Genomic DNA, 17,992 nt, shown 5'->3' on the forward strand with positions numbered 1-17,992 from the left:
ACCCCGATACATTTTACCCACAGAATTCTATGAAGAATTCATGAAATGTTGTGCTTTTATCTGTTAGCATTCTGTTACTAGTCACAATGCTATATTAACCCTTTCACCATGCTTCACCTAATCCAAGTGTTCTCTGTGTAGTGTCACAACCAGCCCCCAAAAGAATTAAGAATCTTACCCAAATCTGATAACAAGAGGAGACATTCACAGTAAAGTTTAGGTGTACTGTAGTAGTGGCTGCAGTAACAGTACGCATTAACGCGGTATCTTTACTGCAGTGTAGGGACTAGAGTTTCATATTTCACTTTGAAAACTTATGCAACACTATTTTTTGGATTAGACACAAGGTTAGACACAGTTTATTTTTTATAATTTGCTCGATTGGCTCAAACAAACATTTTTAAGTTGCTAAGTTGCGCATTTGAAAGCATTCCAGTGAAATGCATTGTGGGGAATGTGCTTGCCTGAAGTCTGGGTCGCTCCACATTGGAAGTGTTTGGTGAAGTGCGGATCAGAACATTCTAAAGTTGTTCATGGTGAATGTGCATTTGAAGTGAGCAGGTGTGAGTATGTCAGGGCCTTTTAAGGTCGGGTTCATCGCAGCGGTCTGAAATCCCTTTACTTTTCTCTCTATCGGGCATGACAGAATGCTAAAGTAGAATTTGCTGTAAAACTGTCAGATTGTAGATTTGTTCCTGGAGCTTCAAATAGTTCAAGCATTACTCAAACATGCTATTCTTTACATTTGTGGAGCCAATCCCTTACAAATATTAATCTGGTTCAACATTTGTGGGTTTTCTGATTTTTGTGATTTTATAAAAGAAAAATGTAATCTTCCGTGGGCCAATTATGACATCATCAACTTCTAGAATTGTGAACCTTTTGTATCCAATCCATAATATTAAGAATTAAGTAAATTAGAATGCTTGCAGTTCATGTGTTACGTTTCATAACTCGTAGCTGGTGGCCCAAACCAGTCCAAGTGAATTCTGATACTATCGTCTATTGACATGTAATAACAAATGAATTGACCTTGTTTATAACCACTTAGCTCTCCTCCAAACAGCCAATTACAGGCTATTTGGTTTAATGACAGCACTCTGTTGACTTTCTGTCTATCAATCCACACAACATAACCACTGTGTTCTTCCACCATTGTTACATAAAGTCATTCTCAGTCCACAAACACCTTAGAGCAATATTAGAAACCTATTATTATTATTATTATTAGGCCCGAGCGCCACAAGCTGGCGAGAGGCCTATTAATCTCGTAAGGCCGCGCGAAGCACGGCTGCGAAAGTGCGCACAAACACTCACTAACGCACTCCTCCACTCATGCACGCCCCGTGCATACTAATTAGTAGTAGGAAAATGGAACATTACCGTTGTAAACGGGCGAAGCCCGTGCAAAAGTGCGCACTAAACGAGCACTTTACATTGAGATGATGACCGCGACCCCATATAAAGCACTCATTTGCGCTAAGTAGCTCACGAATACGTTCCCCATCTCTTGCATGTTCCGTGCATATAAACATGTAATGCAAAAATTGAACATTATTACTGTATACAGGGCCAAAAACACAAAGTGGGTATATTTTTCTTCTTCTTCTTCTTCTTCTTCTTCTTCTTCTTCTTCTTCTTCTTCTTCTTCTTCTTCTTCTTCTTCTTCTTCTTCTTCTTCTTCTTCTTCTTCTTCTTCTTCTTCTTCTTCTTCTTCTTCTTCTTCTTCTTCTTCTTCTTCTTCTTCTTCTTCTTCTTCTTCTTCTTCTTCTTCTTCTTCTTCTTCTTCCCAGTGAACATTGACGAAAAGTCACAAAAATGTTCACACCTCTAAAAATCGTGCCTCTCTACATTCTGGCTATTTCCCTTTTCTAAAATAAAAAAAATTGGCGCGTCAGCGCCCCCAAATGTACCAAAAATGCATTGAGAGATGGGAAATGACCCAAAAAAAATCTGATCGTAGAATCATGAAATTTTGGTGCAGAGGTAGATGGTGACAAGAGAAGTAAAAAATATTATTACGGCAACGCCGTCCGCGCAACCAAATGTCGGCCATATTGGTTCAAAAATGGTTAAGCATGACTCGGGAGTTTTTCCAAACGTCGTACTTTTACGAACTCCTCTCAGGGCGTTGGCTCTAAAAAGCTGAAATTTGGTGAAAATGCTACTGAGGAGTGGGACATCAAAAGTTATTCAAATTACATTGATACCTGTCACGGTCTCTGTGCGGCGAAGCCGCAAACTGTAGCTAGAATTTCAGAAATCTCCCAAATGTAACATTTCTGCCGTTTGCGCAGATAAAGTCCGAATTGCGTCAAATTAGAATCGGTTGTTAAACTCTTTGCCCTAAACCTACTTGAAGTGAAATGAATTAATTTGGCGCCACAGCGCCCCCTACAGATTTTGTATAGAGGTTAAATGTTTAGTTTTGCGAAATTATATGAAATTTGACACACAACTCAATTTTGGCATCCCCATCAAAAAAGTCAATGAGACCCATGTCATAATTGTTATGGTTTTGCCGTAGCGATGACCAATACGTTATTCCAATGGGGAAATCGCCAGAACATGTTTACACTTTAGACTTTCACAAACTCCTCCCAGGGCGTTAGCCTGAAATTTGGTGAGACTCATCTTCAGGTGTGGACCATCAAAATGTATCCACATTTTGCCAAGAATTCAAAATAAAATTGCTTTTTGATGGTAAAACAAAGGGGAGAAGATGTGACAGCGTCACAGATTCAGCAGTAGGCGTGATAAAAGGACAATTGGGGTGCGTTAGCGCCCCCTCCTCTTGCGGCGTGGCGGCGGCGGCGTGGCGAGGACCGATCATTGCCGCTTGCGGCTTTAATTATTATTATTATTATTATTAAGACAAACAACAACTGAATAACTAATATTTTTGCTCTTGAAAAATAAATATCTTGCTAGCCTGTTCACGCAATAGGAGCTAGTTGGTAAATTACATAATAAATATAATAATAATATAATTATCATGTGTGAAATTGAGCAATTCTATTATTTGAAGTTTCTGAATAAATTTAAAACAGATGGGTAATCTGGGAAAATGACACTGATTTAAATGTATGGATTTAAACCATAATTACTGTGTGAACCTAGACAATGCAATTTATAATAAGGGAATAGATTATCTATGGCCATAAATACAATCAAGGACCCTTTGTGATGAGATGGGACCTAAGTGGTTTTAAGGAAATGATCCGGATGGATAAAGATTCATGAGTACAAGAGACTCTTTTCACTTTGTTTGAACCTCTTTTTTCTTACATTACATTTAATGCATTACAATTTTATGTGCACAGCTGGAGTGCTCAAAATGACTATGTAGAAGTTACAAATGTACATTTTCCCTATTTCAAGGTTAAGGATAAGATTATCCAAGTATAATTATTTTTTTATTTTTTTAATACATCTATAGTTTTGTATTCCCCCTAGAAAGTAGTGATATGTCATATATTTTTATGATATATTCTTTGTAAAAAAAAAACACATTGAGAACATACTTTATCTCAAAGACTTGAGTTTAAGTTTAGTTAAAAACTGGACAATAAAAAGCAATCAAAACCACATCTGATGGACTTTCATTTTCCTTGTATTTTTCTTTGTTTTCTTTGTTTATTATTGTATGTATCTTTTCATAAAATAAAATAACTCTGTACATGCTAAGATAATTAAAAGTGTGATAAAAACCTACTGATGCCAGAATACACTAAGTAAACACACGAGGGCGCCCTTCGTCCTTCCTTCTCCACCACGCACCTTCCGCCTGCTCCACGCCGACGCCGTGATTGGTGGAAAAAACGAAGGCACCACGCTGATTGGTCGAGCGGCTGTCAGTCTCAAGGCAGTGCCACTCATGCTCAGGATAGATTAGGCACCATTTGCCACAACTAAATAGTTACCCTTGTACGTGAAGTGCGGAGATTTTTTTTTCTTCCTAAACTGATTCCCACCGCTTTCGGCTTTTACACCTCCCGTTACGTACAGTTTTTTTTTTTTTCTTTACCCAGACGCACGCACTCCGAATGCTCTCCAAGTGGTGTTCCAAAACAGATGCGGATCCACGGCGGTTCTGGTAAGTCACTCTTTAAAAAGCTCGCGGCACATTCGCCAATTCTTTGTTTACGTTTTTGGTTCGGTTGTTGAGCCTCGGACAACTGCGTACGAGCGTCGTGCGGATCGGAGTCGGATAACTGCGTGCGGAATCCGGAGTTGGACGCGTGTGCTGCTTGTGACAACTCCGACAAGACAGGAAGGATGTGATCGCAGCGCAAACCGTGCCGTGTCCCTGTGTTTTTTTTGCGTGTTGTTGTTGCCGTCGCTGCTTCTTGTAGTTTTGCCAAGTTGTTCCTGTTTTTGCGTCAGTAAGCTAGGTTGTTTGCGTCAAGAACTGTCCGGGACGATTTACGGCGAGTGTCATCCCGGCTTTTGACGCGATTTCTCTTCATTTTGTCTAATGGATTGCGCGGGAGAGAAAAGCACGTTTAGGTTATTGGCAACTTTTATCGCGCTATCAATTCTATTTGGAGTGACAGCTTTACATTTGTGTCTGACAGCGGGGCAACTGTGTTTGACTGAAGATGTGAATGTTACTTGGTGTCTTTTTAGTAGAAATAAGTTTGTGATGTCAGATTGGAGCAAATGTCAAGGTTAGTTTTTTGGTAACTAAAGACATTTATTCTTCACACACTAAGGCCGCACGATATCGGATATGATTGCGATAATATTGCGGGTTGGCTACGGCGATATCGATATTATCGCATTTGAACAAAATTATAATTTTTGAATCATTTCAGTTCTTTTGAAACTAAAATGTGCACGTCTCAGATGTATACGTCCCAAATAAAAAGTATAGAATTAACCAAATCTAGAATGAATAAAGGCTAATTTAGAACAATGAATCAAGTCTGCCGTTTTCATTTAAAAACACACAATTTCATAAAAAAACTGCACTTTTCTGTCAACTGGAGAACCTTGATGTTATTGTGATTAATCCTATTTAGTTTGTTGCGATATTACAAGCTGCAAAAGCTTCTTAAAGGCGCACTCTAATCTAATGATATATGTATGGCAATAAGCATATCTAATACAGGTGTTTTAGTGCTTAAGAAACTACATTGGAAAAAATGCATTTGGATAGTGAGCAGGGTCACCTTTCCACAGATCTGACCTGTAACTTGGAGTTTTGGCATCATCACAGGCTTGTCTCCTTCTCCACCAGAAATGTTTAGGTGATTATAGCTGTCTGACAATAGCATAGCACGACTATTATCAATCCCACAGACACACAACATATTTGCTTGAGCGTACAAACTATTTACCAAAGTATTGGTTGTTGCTTTCAGAGTAAAAAAAAAACGGTATGCAATTATAGATGCACATAAATTCATATAGGAAAAATGTATGGTAAGTATAGCAACACTTGTATTAGTTTAGCTGTCCATATTTCAAATGCTCCTGGACATGCTGAAAATGTGCGTTCAGCCAGAGTGATGACAGTTGTATTAAGAAGCTGTTACTTGTTAAAACAACATATTTTGTATGTACTTTATGATGTAATGACTCTCCCATGTTCTTCACTTTAATACGTCACGATAATACATTTTCAAGTGCACTATGTTGTTGCATAAAAATAATCTTAATAAACAAAGATATTGAAACTATTAATATATTTTCTGCCTCTGATATATGAAATGTGCAATATCTTTAATTTATTGAACATTATATATATAGTAATTATATATGCCCATCCCAGAACATGGATGGATAAATATAGAGGAGTATTCAGATAAATTACTATGAATATACATGGAGAAACTATGGTATTGGATGGTGTTATGTATTTGTTTGATTGATTCTGATCTTGCACAGATTCAAGCGCTTTTGATGGATTGGGTTAAAGTTTTTTCATTCTAACCTTCCTATATTTTTACATTTAAGTGTAGGGTCAGTGTATGTTATGACATATTTTTCTTTTAATTAAATGATAGAAATTGGTCTCAATGTATGTTTAATCTCTGTAATCCAACCACATGAAACAAAAACTGGCGTCAGAAGAACAAATTATCTGGTCAATTCCCCCCCTCGCTGACATGAAATTCTGTTCTGAAAAGTACCTATTGTAAAAGAACCACTAAAATAACTCTGCATGCGTACTTGATAGGTTTCAAGATGTTAGCTACTATAAAAGTTAGTCTTTGTTCACACTATTGTACATACTTGTCCAAATCGCATCCGTTCTTTTCCTTCATACTATATCGTGGAAGCTGTCGTGTCTGGAGTTTTCGACGTCTCTTTCTCGAGCCCATTTCCCACAGTTGTGCCCTCATTGCAGTGTGTAATTGCTTTTCTCCTGGGAGCCTGTGCCATCAAACTTCTAATTTCCTCCTTCAACCCGGAAACCATTTTGCTCGTCGTGGATGCAAGCTTCTAATGATGGCATCAATAAAGCAGAATCCAGCTCCCCACTTGTCACATGAGCACATGGAATTCGTGCGGTGAAAAATGGCTGCGTGCGCCTCTGAGGTTTTGGATGTCGGGCCTAAATATTGGTGCGAGTGTGTCGACTGTTTGAAAGGATTAACCGGGTGCAAACCAGGATGAAACCAGGTCTAGGACTAAAACAGGACTAGATCAGGGTTAGAACCAATACAAACCAGGTCAGGCAAACCAGCCGAGAAATCCCCACATCAACATTGGGACTAAACTGGAACTACACACGGAACTTAACACAAAACAACACAATAAATTAGCTGGAAAACTAATAAGGAACTAACTAAACTAGCATCAGAATAGGACCAAACCAAGTCAACCATTTGGACTCAAACCGAGGACCAAACAAAAAAAGTGACCCCAACCTTAATCAGATCTAAACTACTAAGCTACACAGGCCTAAACCAGGACTAAACCAATTCTGTGATCAGGTCATAACATGGTCAAGGTCAAAGGTCACGGTCACATTTATTTGCATAGCACACATACAACAACCAACAGTGCCCAAAATGCTGCACACAATTATTACTAATGTTAATGTGGTGAGTGTTCAAGTCTGAAGACATCCAAAAACAGGACTCAGTAAAGTGCTGAACCAACACAACATAATCCGGGACTAAACCAGGTCTAAACCAGAACTAAAGCAGCAGGTTCAAACAAGGACTACTCTTAAGTGTTCACACGTTTCCTTAGTTGGTCCTAAATTGAGTCCATTGTAGTCCTGTAGTCCTAGACTTAGTTTTGTACTGTTCAGTTCCAATTTCGATGTAGTGCACGTGCAAGTGTTGACCCATCCTAAAAGGAAACTAAATCAAAACGGTATTTTACTTTTCGAAAAATTTGTACAACTCCTGCTTCCTGATAGTTTCCTTCTTCAGCACTCTGTAGATGTTGGTGCATCGATTGGCATTCATATAAACACGAGACAATGAGCACGGTGTCATCTGTCAGGCCCAAGGAAGTGTTATCCATTACATCATTATAAAGAGCAGAGGGCCCAGCGGAGCATGGGCCCCGGCGGCGTCTGCAGGTGATGTCCGCTGTGTGAGGGACAGGCTGCTGAAGCAAGGGGACTCTTTGTGTCCCAGAACAAGGACGAGAGGGATAGAAGCTAAGGAGAACTTATCGAAAATGAGATTTTGACGTCACTTCCGGGTCCAAGCAGCACAACAACAGCTGATTTAGTTTAGTTTTTGACACCATGCCCCAGTGATGCGCTCTGTTTTTTTGAAAATAGATCTAATCAATCAATATAAACAGGACAGAGAAGCTTTCCTTTCAACAATTTACGTGGTATAAGAATAAAGAAAGAGGTCTCTTGCGTTTATAAAGTGAGTTGACGTTAGGCTAACAGCTGTTTTGTTTATGCTAACGTTAAAAACTTTTCTTTTTAATCTTGATACAAAGGCTTGGATAGAGAAGTATTGTAGATATGGTACTGTTATATTAAAGAAAGAATTAGGCAGACGTACCACGTACGTGATGTTTACCGTCTTGAAGACATGAAAGATATAAGATAGTTCATTATAAATGGTTTGCAGTCTTCCAAAGTTACCACTCACTTACCTACTTCATTACAAGCATCCTAAATATTCACCCAGATGTGTTTTTAAGTGCTTTTCACAACTTTCAGAGCAGATTTTACCGTCACAGTAGAGCTTACAACAGCTAGCATGCTAATGGCGCACTTCCGGTTTCGCATAGCTTGAAACGCTCTTTAATTCAACACAGACAACACAAAACAGATTTAACTTTAATGGCTGTAAAAAGCTTTTTAATCAGCTGACGGATTCACCTTGGAGACGGAAGTGAGAAATAGTTGCTCGAGTTGTGCATTACGTCATCACCGTCAAGAAAGTCCTGGTGGTGTTTTAAGCTCGTGCAAGTGGTTAGAAGATGTAAAATTGACTTCATGAGCTTTTGAACATGTTAAATTTGTGTTCCAACTCATTATCTTACTTTTTTAAACTGATTCATGCATTTCTAAGTAATCCTGTCGTGTCCTGCATTTGTCTGTTTTCACCTACATTTCATTTCGGCCCACTGCTAATGTAATTGTCATGAGTCAAAAATGTTCTACTCCCGGTCATACATGCAGGGTTCGAAAATAAAATGATATCTCAATAAAAACGTAAATGAAAATCTTTAGCGTGTTAAGATAAAAAGCTAGTTCTGCAGTTTTGGGTGCATTGACCCTGTTGTTTTGGATCAATACTGCAGCTAACAATGAATAAACTGTTTGTACTTAATACCTCAAAAACAGCACAAAATGATCAAACTGAAATGACAAAATTGGACAAAAATGTATGCAAATGTTTTGGACGACTTCCCCCCTCAAACCGACTTATGCCTCAAAACGGCACGTTAGTGACTCTGTTATTATTTTGCACTATATTTTTTCACAAACAGTTAAAGGTTTGGGATTAGGGTTACGTGCAGGGACAAGTATCTTGATTAAGGTTGGGCCTTTGGGACTTTGCTAACCAGTTCTTGGCAGAAAGAAAAGAATAGGTAATAATAAGTGTTTTGTACGCCATGATACGGGATGGAGATTTGGAGATTGAGAATTATTATTGGCTCGCAAACATTGTTTCACCACATTTTTTCTCGTTCCCTATACGTGCCTTCTTAGAATTCTCATATTGTAATGTTTGTGCAGTACAGTAGATGATAGACTAAAGTTAATTTTCTGAAATCATTTTAGAAAGCACTTCAGATCTTGTTTTCCTGTCAAGCTGCCAATTACCTCCTCCTTCGTGCAATTTCCCTCTCTTCAAAACTCAGTATCTTCTTGCGACCTGCCATTAAACTTATCAACACTTGTCTAACGAGTGATTTGTTACGAGGCGTTTCCATGGAGATCATGTCAGAAGTCCATCTTCTTGGTTGAAAACTTGGCTGACAAGCGCAAATAAACGCCGTTTCTATCACGCCCGCTGCAACGCTGCAACGCTGCATACAGCACGTCTTTATTTCTTCCTGCGTGTATAAAGTATTTCCACTTCTTCCTTCCTTCCTTTTCGTGGACAGAATTGACTTTCTAGCTCATAATCTCTAAATAGCTCTCACTTTCACTTTCCTCCTCAACTCAAATCCCCAGGAGCACCCAGTGACACCTAATCCCTAAATTGGACAAATAAATGTGACTGGACTTGTTCGGTGAAAGAGCTTAAGCTTCAGATAACGTATGGGCTCAGCTACAGTAATGGGCTTTTGTGCGCTTGAGAACCATGACTGAGGGCTGTACGCTCGCCCACTTAGCACCAAAACTCCACACACTCACCACAGACTGGGCTAAACAACACAACTCAATTCATCTTTACACAACCAAATGCAAGTTAAAGAAATAAATACGTGCAAATGGGAGCTGAGAGACGTTCAGGGCGTATAGTAATTTGGCTATAATTGCTAATACAAATGGCTAGCATGCATATAAGCACACTTTTGCAAACATTGATTGCGACATCATATTTACCTTGAGCATTTGATTGTGATTGAGTTGCTTTCAACAGCGCACATGTATTATAGTATCATTAATTTTAACGTAGCGGCCCAAAACACAACCCGTGCTAGTTCGTGGTGGAAGGACAGTAGTTTGTCATCTCTGCTGATCTAAATGAGACGGCCCAAACGCATGTCGATATTGTTACATCTCAATATTTTTATGAAATATCCTGATAACAATGTTCAGATTATATTATGTCAATCAAACTGAAATGTGTCAAACATGTCTTAGTTGAGGTTTAGGGAATATACTCAATATTAAATTTAGCTTCCAATGTTGTCACTAGGCCTGGGAATCACAGGGTCCCTCACGTTTCGATGCGATACACGACTCACAATATGTTAATATCACAATTTTGCGATGCATGTAATTATCCATATATATTGTTCGTGATATTCTATGATGTATCACTATTTTTTGAAGAACCCAATACATTTTAACACAAATTTTCTTTGTAAAATCACAACCTGCACAAACTCAAAAGGAAAAACACCCATTTTAATCATCAAAACAGTCAAAATGTCAAACAAGTTTACTTTCTTTAAACAAGCAACAAAATTGAGGTCCAAAAATTATTAATGGAATTATTATATGTATATATATCGATACGGCAGCCCACACTATCGATATTGCATCACCAAATTTAGTATCATGATATATCAATATTTCGATATTTTGGCACAGCCCCAGTTGTCACGATACTTTCATTTCAAACTAAATTTTCATACTAAGGAATAGACTCGATACTAAAAATACCAATTTGGATAGATAAAGCTCCAGAGCATTCTCTAACTGTTCAGAAAAGGTAACATTTTGTCTGTTAACGTGATTTGTTTCAGTTTCAATTAGTATCTGATTTTTGATACCTTTGACAACCCTGATATTATAGGCAGATTTAATTAATGATTTTCACGATGATGATCAGTCTTCATCAGTCTCTTTTAAGTTTTCATTTTGACAGTTTCAGTAAAACATTAAAGCATAAAATAACTGACATTGTCGCATACCACAATTTTCCAATCACGTGCGGCCCTAACATAAACCTGTAGTGGTTGCAGCCTGAGGGCGATCTCTCTCCACAGATGATGAGGAAGCTTGTTATTTTAACCTTGCAGAGACCACCTCGCTGAGCGGTGTCGATGCTAAAGACTTTACCAGTGTCAGATGGTTTTTGGGAATGTCGTGCACAGTTGTCTCTGGTGTGGGAGGCATCAAAGCTCCCTCCCCTCGTCTCTCTTCTCCTCTGCTCATTTGAAAAACAATTATCGCGCGGTGCTGAGTTGCAGCACGGAGTCAGCTGCTGCCTCCTCAGACCTCACAGCCGTCTGTCAGTCTGTGGAAGGACGGATGTGTCTGAGTGGTTGGCTGAGTGTCACAGTTTTCCTTTTAACTGAGCAAATCTCCAAAAGATACACCCCTAAGCTTATCTTACGCCAATATTTTTACTGCTAACTACTAGAGTACAATTACACAGCAAAGAAAAATATATCTCTTTAACCAACTCCAATTGTTCTTTAAAAGTTGATCCTTTATTGTTCATTTCTACATCAAAATGGTGTTTTGTTTTTGTTTTGTTGATTCATTTGTCAATGGTTTCTTGGTCGATCAAATTTTTGATTTGTCAACAAATTCTATTTAGGAGATTTCAAACTATGTAATTATTTAATTTATAAAGGAGTTATCTTGAGGTTCGGGAACAGCATTGCATAGGAAACCTCCGTAACTCCTCATACGATGTCACCAATATAGGAAATTTGAAAGAACATTTTCTGAGGGTCAGAGGGACACAATCTTGAAACCGGATTACTGAAGCAAGCAAAATTGAAATAAAAACAATTAATGAATGTTTTTATGGTTAAAAGCTCACAATAGTACATTTTACACAATATATCCTAATGTAAACAGGACAGTGAAAAGTAATTGTATGGCAAAGTACCTCAATTCACATTTTTAATTTGCCAAATATAAATAAATGTGATTAGCAATTGGAAAATGTGTTGAATATTGTTTCATATTGTTATTGCACCATAGGAACTGTATAGTATATTAGCCGCTAGCTTTATGATGTTGTAATAGGGTAAGACTGTAGTTATCAAAGTTCCTCACTTGTGCAAATAAACGCTCATAGATAAATATTGCTATATCAAATATTACTGTTATTTCGTCACATACTGCCCTGCTGACATTATTTGCATTGGCTTTCTTGTTGGACAGCTCGTTTAGTGTTTTTCTTCTGATAAAATGAATTAGCTTGACCTGTGGCTGCGCTAACCGCTGTGGCGTGGCCGTGTTTACAGCCTCACTCTCTTTCCGCCTCTCTCTACAGTACATGTTTTTTCCCGGATGCGTTGACCTGATCCTGACCCGCCGCGGTTCAAAAACACCTCTTGTAAGTCGGGTTAGATGAGCGCGCCCCAAAGAGAAAGGCCTAACACCACCCACCACTCGGCCAAGCTAAGACAATCGAGCTCCAGGACGGAAAGGTGCAATTACTACCTGCGCCGGTCACAGCGGCTTCGCGTGCTCTTTAATTCAGCTATTAACGAGATTTGGTCGGTTTCTTGGTAGAGTCCGTGTCCACCATCATCCTTAAACATGCACAGTTGACTAATAATCCCGATAGGTAATCCTGACCTATTTCCTGACCAGAGGTGTCAAGATTATGCTGTTAATTGATGCCCATAAATATTCAGGTCACATTGCATAAGACAATCAAGACCTAGAAGCAAAATGCAATCTATACTAAAAGTGCGTACGACAGGTTTTTACGATTTGCTTTTTTTGACTTTATTTGGTGTATTTATACATATAGACAATGGTTTTACACCAATCGAGTATATATTTGTGGAGAAAAGTAAAACAATCTGTAGAAAATGACAAGAAGTTCAAAACACTCCTCACTCGCTCTAACCATCGCCAAGAAAACTATCCTCAAGAACTGGAAAACCCGCAATAACATACACATTAACCACTGGAAACATCGACTTCATTACAATGGAATATACATCTCGCCCCTTTAATCACTCATCTGAAACCAACCTCCCCCACCCAACGCTCTCTGACCTTTTACAACTCTGATTCCCTTTTCTTCCTCCATCTTCCACTCTTCACACATTTCATCTACCAACTCCTACACAACCAGACCACCACCCTGCCACACAAACATCTTATTGGCACATACATGTATTGTTGTTGTCATCATTATCATCATTGCTTGCTATACCATTACTATCACTATCATTGTCACAACTGTTGCCCTGAAAATACTCACACCCGCCCATCATTGCTTGTGTTTTTAATGCACCACAGTGTAGTAAGGGAAATACACCGAAACACACTCAGGCTGACAGGACCGACGAGAGGTGGTTTCCTCACATCTCTGTCCCAAGTGGAGACACTCGTAAAATGTCCTCCTTCGTTTTACATGACACAGGATAAACAAGGACAGTAATTATGCGGGGAGAGATTATCAGACGTAATGTTTATCTTAACTGCATTTTAGTGGATTGAGTCATCCTACCTGTCATAGGCACTTTAAGTTTAGTACCTTTTAATTTCTTTCTTCTTTTTTTTTGTTTGGTTCACTGAATGTTGTATTTCATAAGGCTAGTCACATACTTGAGGACTGTTAATGGTCACTGTTGTTTGGTCATGGTGTTAATCATTTAATAATAATAATACATTTGATGCCCTCACTATCTTTCTAGATCTGTGTCCAGGAATGTCCACGGTAGTTGCATACTGCTCATGACCCTTTGCCCCAACAGCACTGAAGAATGGGACAAATACAACAGGACAAATTTCCTACAGGGACAATGAAGTCTAAAAAATAATATTGAAGCAGTTGAATGGACCTGTGACTTTCCTGCAGTGAAGGCCGGCGCTTAGTAAACGCACCTGTGTCACTGTCCCTGAAGATGTGATGGCTGCTGCTTTTAAATGATTTCCTCTTAAGTTGATAGTGGAGTCATCAAATAAAACAGATACACTGATATATGCTGATTCCAATATTTGACAAATACTGAGTTTTTATAAAGTTGCCCTTCCGTCTGTTGAGAAAGAGGAAATTAAACTGGAAAAAATATGCAATTGTATTTTTTCGTCGTTAAAAGGGGCTGTACCTGAAACGGAACAAGGTCATTTTAAACTCTTTACAGCAGTCCACTTAGCTCATACCTTCTAAGCATCCTAAATATTCGCAGCAATGAGTTTCTAACCAAAAAAAACAACAACTAGCATGGTCACAGCGCACTTCCTGCTTCCAGATAAAATGCTTGATAATTAGATGCAGACAGTGCACTACGGTTTTATTTCCCCCCTTGAAAGATTAGAAAATAATCCAGTTGTACCACCTCAATCCTTTTATTAAATCACCCCTCATTTACCGCCGTCACCTGCCACTCTCTTATGTAAAAGACGCAACCTCCAGAGCAGAAAGGAGCAATTACTACCTGTGCTCCGACAATGCTCCGCGGCCTCTTTTTTGCGCCGGATCCAGGGCAGATTTGTGCCTGGCTGTTCCCACGCTGAGAGAGGAGAACAGGAAGAACTCAGGCGCACAGCGGGCCCCAGCCTTCTGCTATTATGGCTCTGATTCAATCTCGCTTTAGCCCGGCACATTGGCGCAGGCAGAACGCTGGCCTCGGCGTTAATGGAACTCAAAGCCAGGGGTGTTTTTGTTAGCGAGAAGCACTTAATGTGGGAAAAGTGGCAGCGGCTAGCCTCACCTCACAAATCGACCCCTTCTCTATCCGACCCACTGTGATTTCAAAATGGCCACCCTCCTGCGTCTCATCTGGAGCAGGCTGCCGTCGGAGCACCATGCTGGGGTGAGGAACCAGAGAGAATGAGCCCTGATGGTGGGGCTGGCAGGCGAAGTGCTCTCCTCTGCCCTCCTTCTACTGTGCCAGGTTACAAATCAACTGGTTCGGATGACGCCTTGTTTGTTTAGGCTGGTGCTCAACAATGTGTTAAGCAAACTGCAGCTCTTTGATATCAGTGGGGGAACCAGATCTATAAGACTAGAGGTGGAGGATTTGACAAATCAATCAGATCATGGTATGTTGAATAGTTATCTGGCTATCTGCAGAGATTGTTATCTTGTGATTCAGGGATTTTGTTTTCAATAAACAATTTATTATTTGTGTATTTATATGAGCTTTAAACATGCATCTCATGTTTTAGAACCTAAAATAATGCGTTTTAAAACAAAGTGTTTTTGAGACTCAGAGGGAGACAACCTAACAAAACAAGTGTGAATAAAGCTAGATAAATACTAGGTATGTTTTGATGAGAGAATGATGTTATACCGTTGGTTAAATGCTCAAAAAAGTGCATGTTGCATATAATATGTGAATTTTTTGTTACAAACTCAGTCGAACTTCGTTAAACGGCCCAAACTAACTGCTCCCATTCTAAACGGGCATGTAATTAAAACACAGTGACTGCAGCGGCACATGCTTGGCTCCTGTGCGTGCCTCTCATCTGTACTCCTCACTGCACTCTGGGAGCAGCTGGGAACACTTGAAGAAATAAAAAAACAAAACACACGATTTGTCCAGTCCGTGCTTTGTTTGGGCGCCTCTCTGAATTGTCTCTGAATTGCCAGCTGTTGCACTTGTGTTTTCACACCCACTCCAGTCTTAATTCTTTTGTCTCGGGCCTATAAATGTGGGAGAGTTACTTGATTAGGCTATTTGACTGTAGGCAGATGTCATGGAGGCATTTGCCAAACAGATCAGGAGTATCACTAACTCATGGTGGAGTATGGCTTTATATAACCGTTGGCAAAGTGGAATTGGCATTGAGGTAATGCACGGAACTGTTAACCCGTGTTCTATTAAAACAATTTAATTCATAATGTTGGTTTATATTTTATGTAGAATTATTATTATTGTAGAACAGGGTCCCCTAATAAACTTTCACAGATGTTCAGTGGTGGTCGGTAGTGGTCCCACCTAGTCCAAAGTTTGTTCAATTTGTCCAGTTCCAAATTGAGTCCAAATGTGCTTTGTTTTTTTGTTTTTTCTTCAGTCAGTCCATTCCTTGATTGTAGGTGCAGTTTGTACTATCCACTGTTTGTAAAAGCCATTTCCCCCGCTGCCAAAAGTATGTTCAAAAGATATCCTTTTATTGTTGCCATCGCAGGAGTTTTAAGGCCCAAATAAATACTTCGGAAATTAAATGGAATGGCAATGTCAAACATTGTCTGACATTCAACTAATGATAGTTTGAAAAATAATTGAGGTACAATATTGGCCTAAAGCTGAGATGTGCAACAGAATTCTGCTTTTGCTCTGATCAGAACATCACCACACTGGACTCTGACTGACTTTCCTCTGCACAAATCTTCACTGAATGCAGCAATGTGATTGGCTTATCAGCGTCACATGCAAAATCCTTTCCACCTTTATGTTCCTCTCGTTGCTCTAAATAGTGGCTGCGTGTTGCAAAGTGAACTCTTATTTATTAAGAATAAACAGACATCACGACTGCTCTCACGCTGCGCTGCGATCTGCCCGGGCTCGTGGGTTTGAGTCGGGCCAAGATAAGTATGATCATTCCATAGTAGAACGAGTTGGGCCAGCTCATAAAAGGCTGACAGTGACCGCGGTTCATCTGCACCTCTGCATTTAGGCGTGTTTTAATTGATTTCCTCTTCAGGTGCATTTCTCTGTGAATGAGTCAGTTTGTAAGAAAACGCGCACATCATTTTGTAGCTTAACATCCAGTGTACGTGCTTGTGCGCCCTCACTGTGCCTGTGTCTGCCCTCCTCCACGTCTGCTCGGCTCTTCCTGCGCTGGACTCTTGCTTGTTTGGAGTCGGGAGAGAGAAGGGGAACGAAGGAAAGATCCAAACTCCAGATTAATTTATAACAATTTGTTAAACCCCCGCTCGTCTCTAACACAGGGAGGCTGCATTGCTGCGTTCTCCTTGAATGAGGGGCTTGTTTGCTTAACTCAAACTGATTTGTCAGAGGTTCGGGTCCGGATGAGTTTGCCTATTAGTATATAAAAACAAATTAAATGGTATTAATGGTTTACAATGATTATTTCATGAATCAAAGATGGCATATGTTCATTTGTCTAATCCCAAAAATGCCATCAAACTCTAGCCCCTTTGGTAAAGCCTGCTCTATTGTGTCACTGACCAAATTATATACGCAGACAGAGACAGGGCTCGTTCTTTCACCTCTTACTCTTCGTGGGATTGGAGCTACAGTATTTGCTCACACTCTGCCCCCAGCTTGACCCCAGATGGCAGAGTGAGGGATTAGAACGCTGAGAGGCCACAGCCCGCTTTACACTTTACACCGCTCTAATCTCTGTACGCCAACAAGCTCTTAATTGAACCATCATCAGGCTGGCAACGCGAGGGTTAAACATCAATTACAGTAATGATAAGATGAAGAGGGAGGGGGAGGGGAAAGGGCAGAGCATGGGTGCAGAGGACCGGAAGAGAGGACCCAAGTCGAGGTGGAGTGAGGTGAAGTAAAATCAATCAGGAAGATAGACCATGTCCCTACGTTCCCAACCTGTCCAACCATTTACAGTTCTCGAACCAATCAGCTCTCAAGCTATTCAAATGATTGCGGAAAAGAAAATCGATTCTTGCTTTCCACTCCACAGTGTAGTATTTGTTCAGTTACAGGCGTTTTTAAGGGTCTGAAATCATGCTTTTTTTTTAGCTTTTGCCTCATCAAAAACGTACCCAGTTGTATTTAGCTTCATTCAGGCTGGTTTTTGATGAATCTTGTTTTGTCAGTCACAAAAAAGTCACATTTTCCCATTACATCCGCATGTTTCTGTTTTGAAAAATCGGCTTCATAATTGGTGCTAATATTTCTGGGGGAAGTGTCCATCTATCATTCCCAGATTATCCTCTTTCTGAACTGACTTGCGTAAAAATTAAAATACATGAGTAATTAGGCTAAAAATATCAATTAGTGATCTTGTGGGCATTGCTATGGATTT

General features: G+C 39.6%; 1 protein-coding gene across 9 annotated transcripts in view; it reads left to right on the forward strand.

Moving 5' to 3' along the window:
- The first annotated feature begins 3,866 nt into the window (after positions 1 to 3,866).
- Positions 3,867 to 17,992, forward strand: part of mef2d (myocyte enhancer factor 2d) — a 174,440-nt gene continuing 160,314 nt past the window's right edge. For all 9 annotated transcript variants that reach the window (XM_072461409.1, XM_072461411.1, XM_072461412.1 and 6 more), the window contains exon 1: positions 3,867 to 4,096. The gene's annotated coding sequence lies outside the window, so the exon portion shown is untranslated. The remainder of the gene's footprint in view (positions 4,097 to 17,992) is intronic.

This window comes from Eucyclogobius newberryi, unplaced genomic scaffold (assembly GCF_026437365.1).
Source record: "Eucyclogobius newberryi isolate DKJ021-1_F unplaced genomic scaffold, fEucNew1.0.hap1 SCAF_3, whole genome shotgun sequence".
In the NCBI taxonomy this organism is placed as follows: Eukaryota; Metazoa; Chordata; class Actinopteri; order Gobiiformes; family Gobiidae; genus Eucyclogobius; species Eucyclogobius newberryi.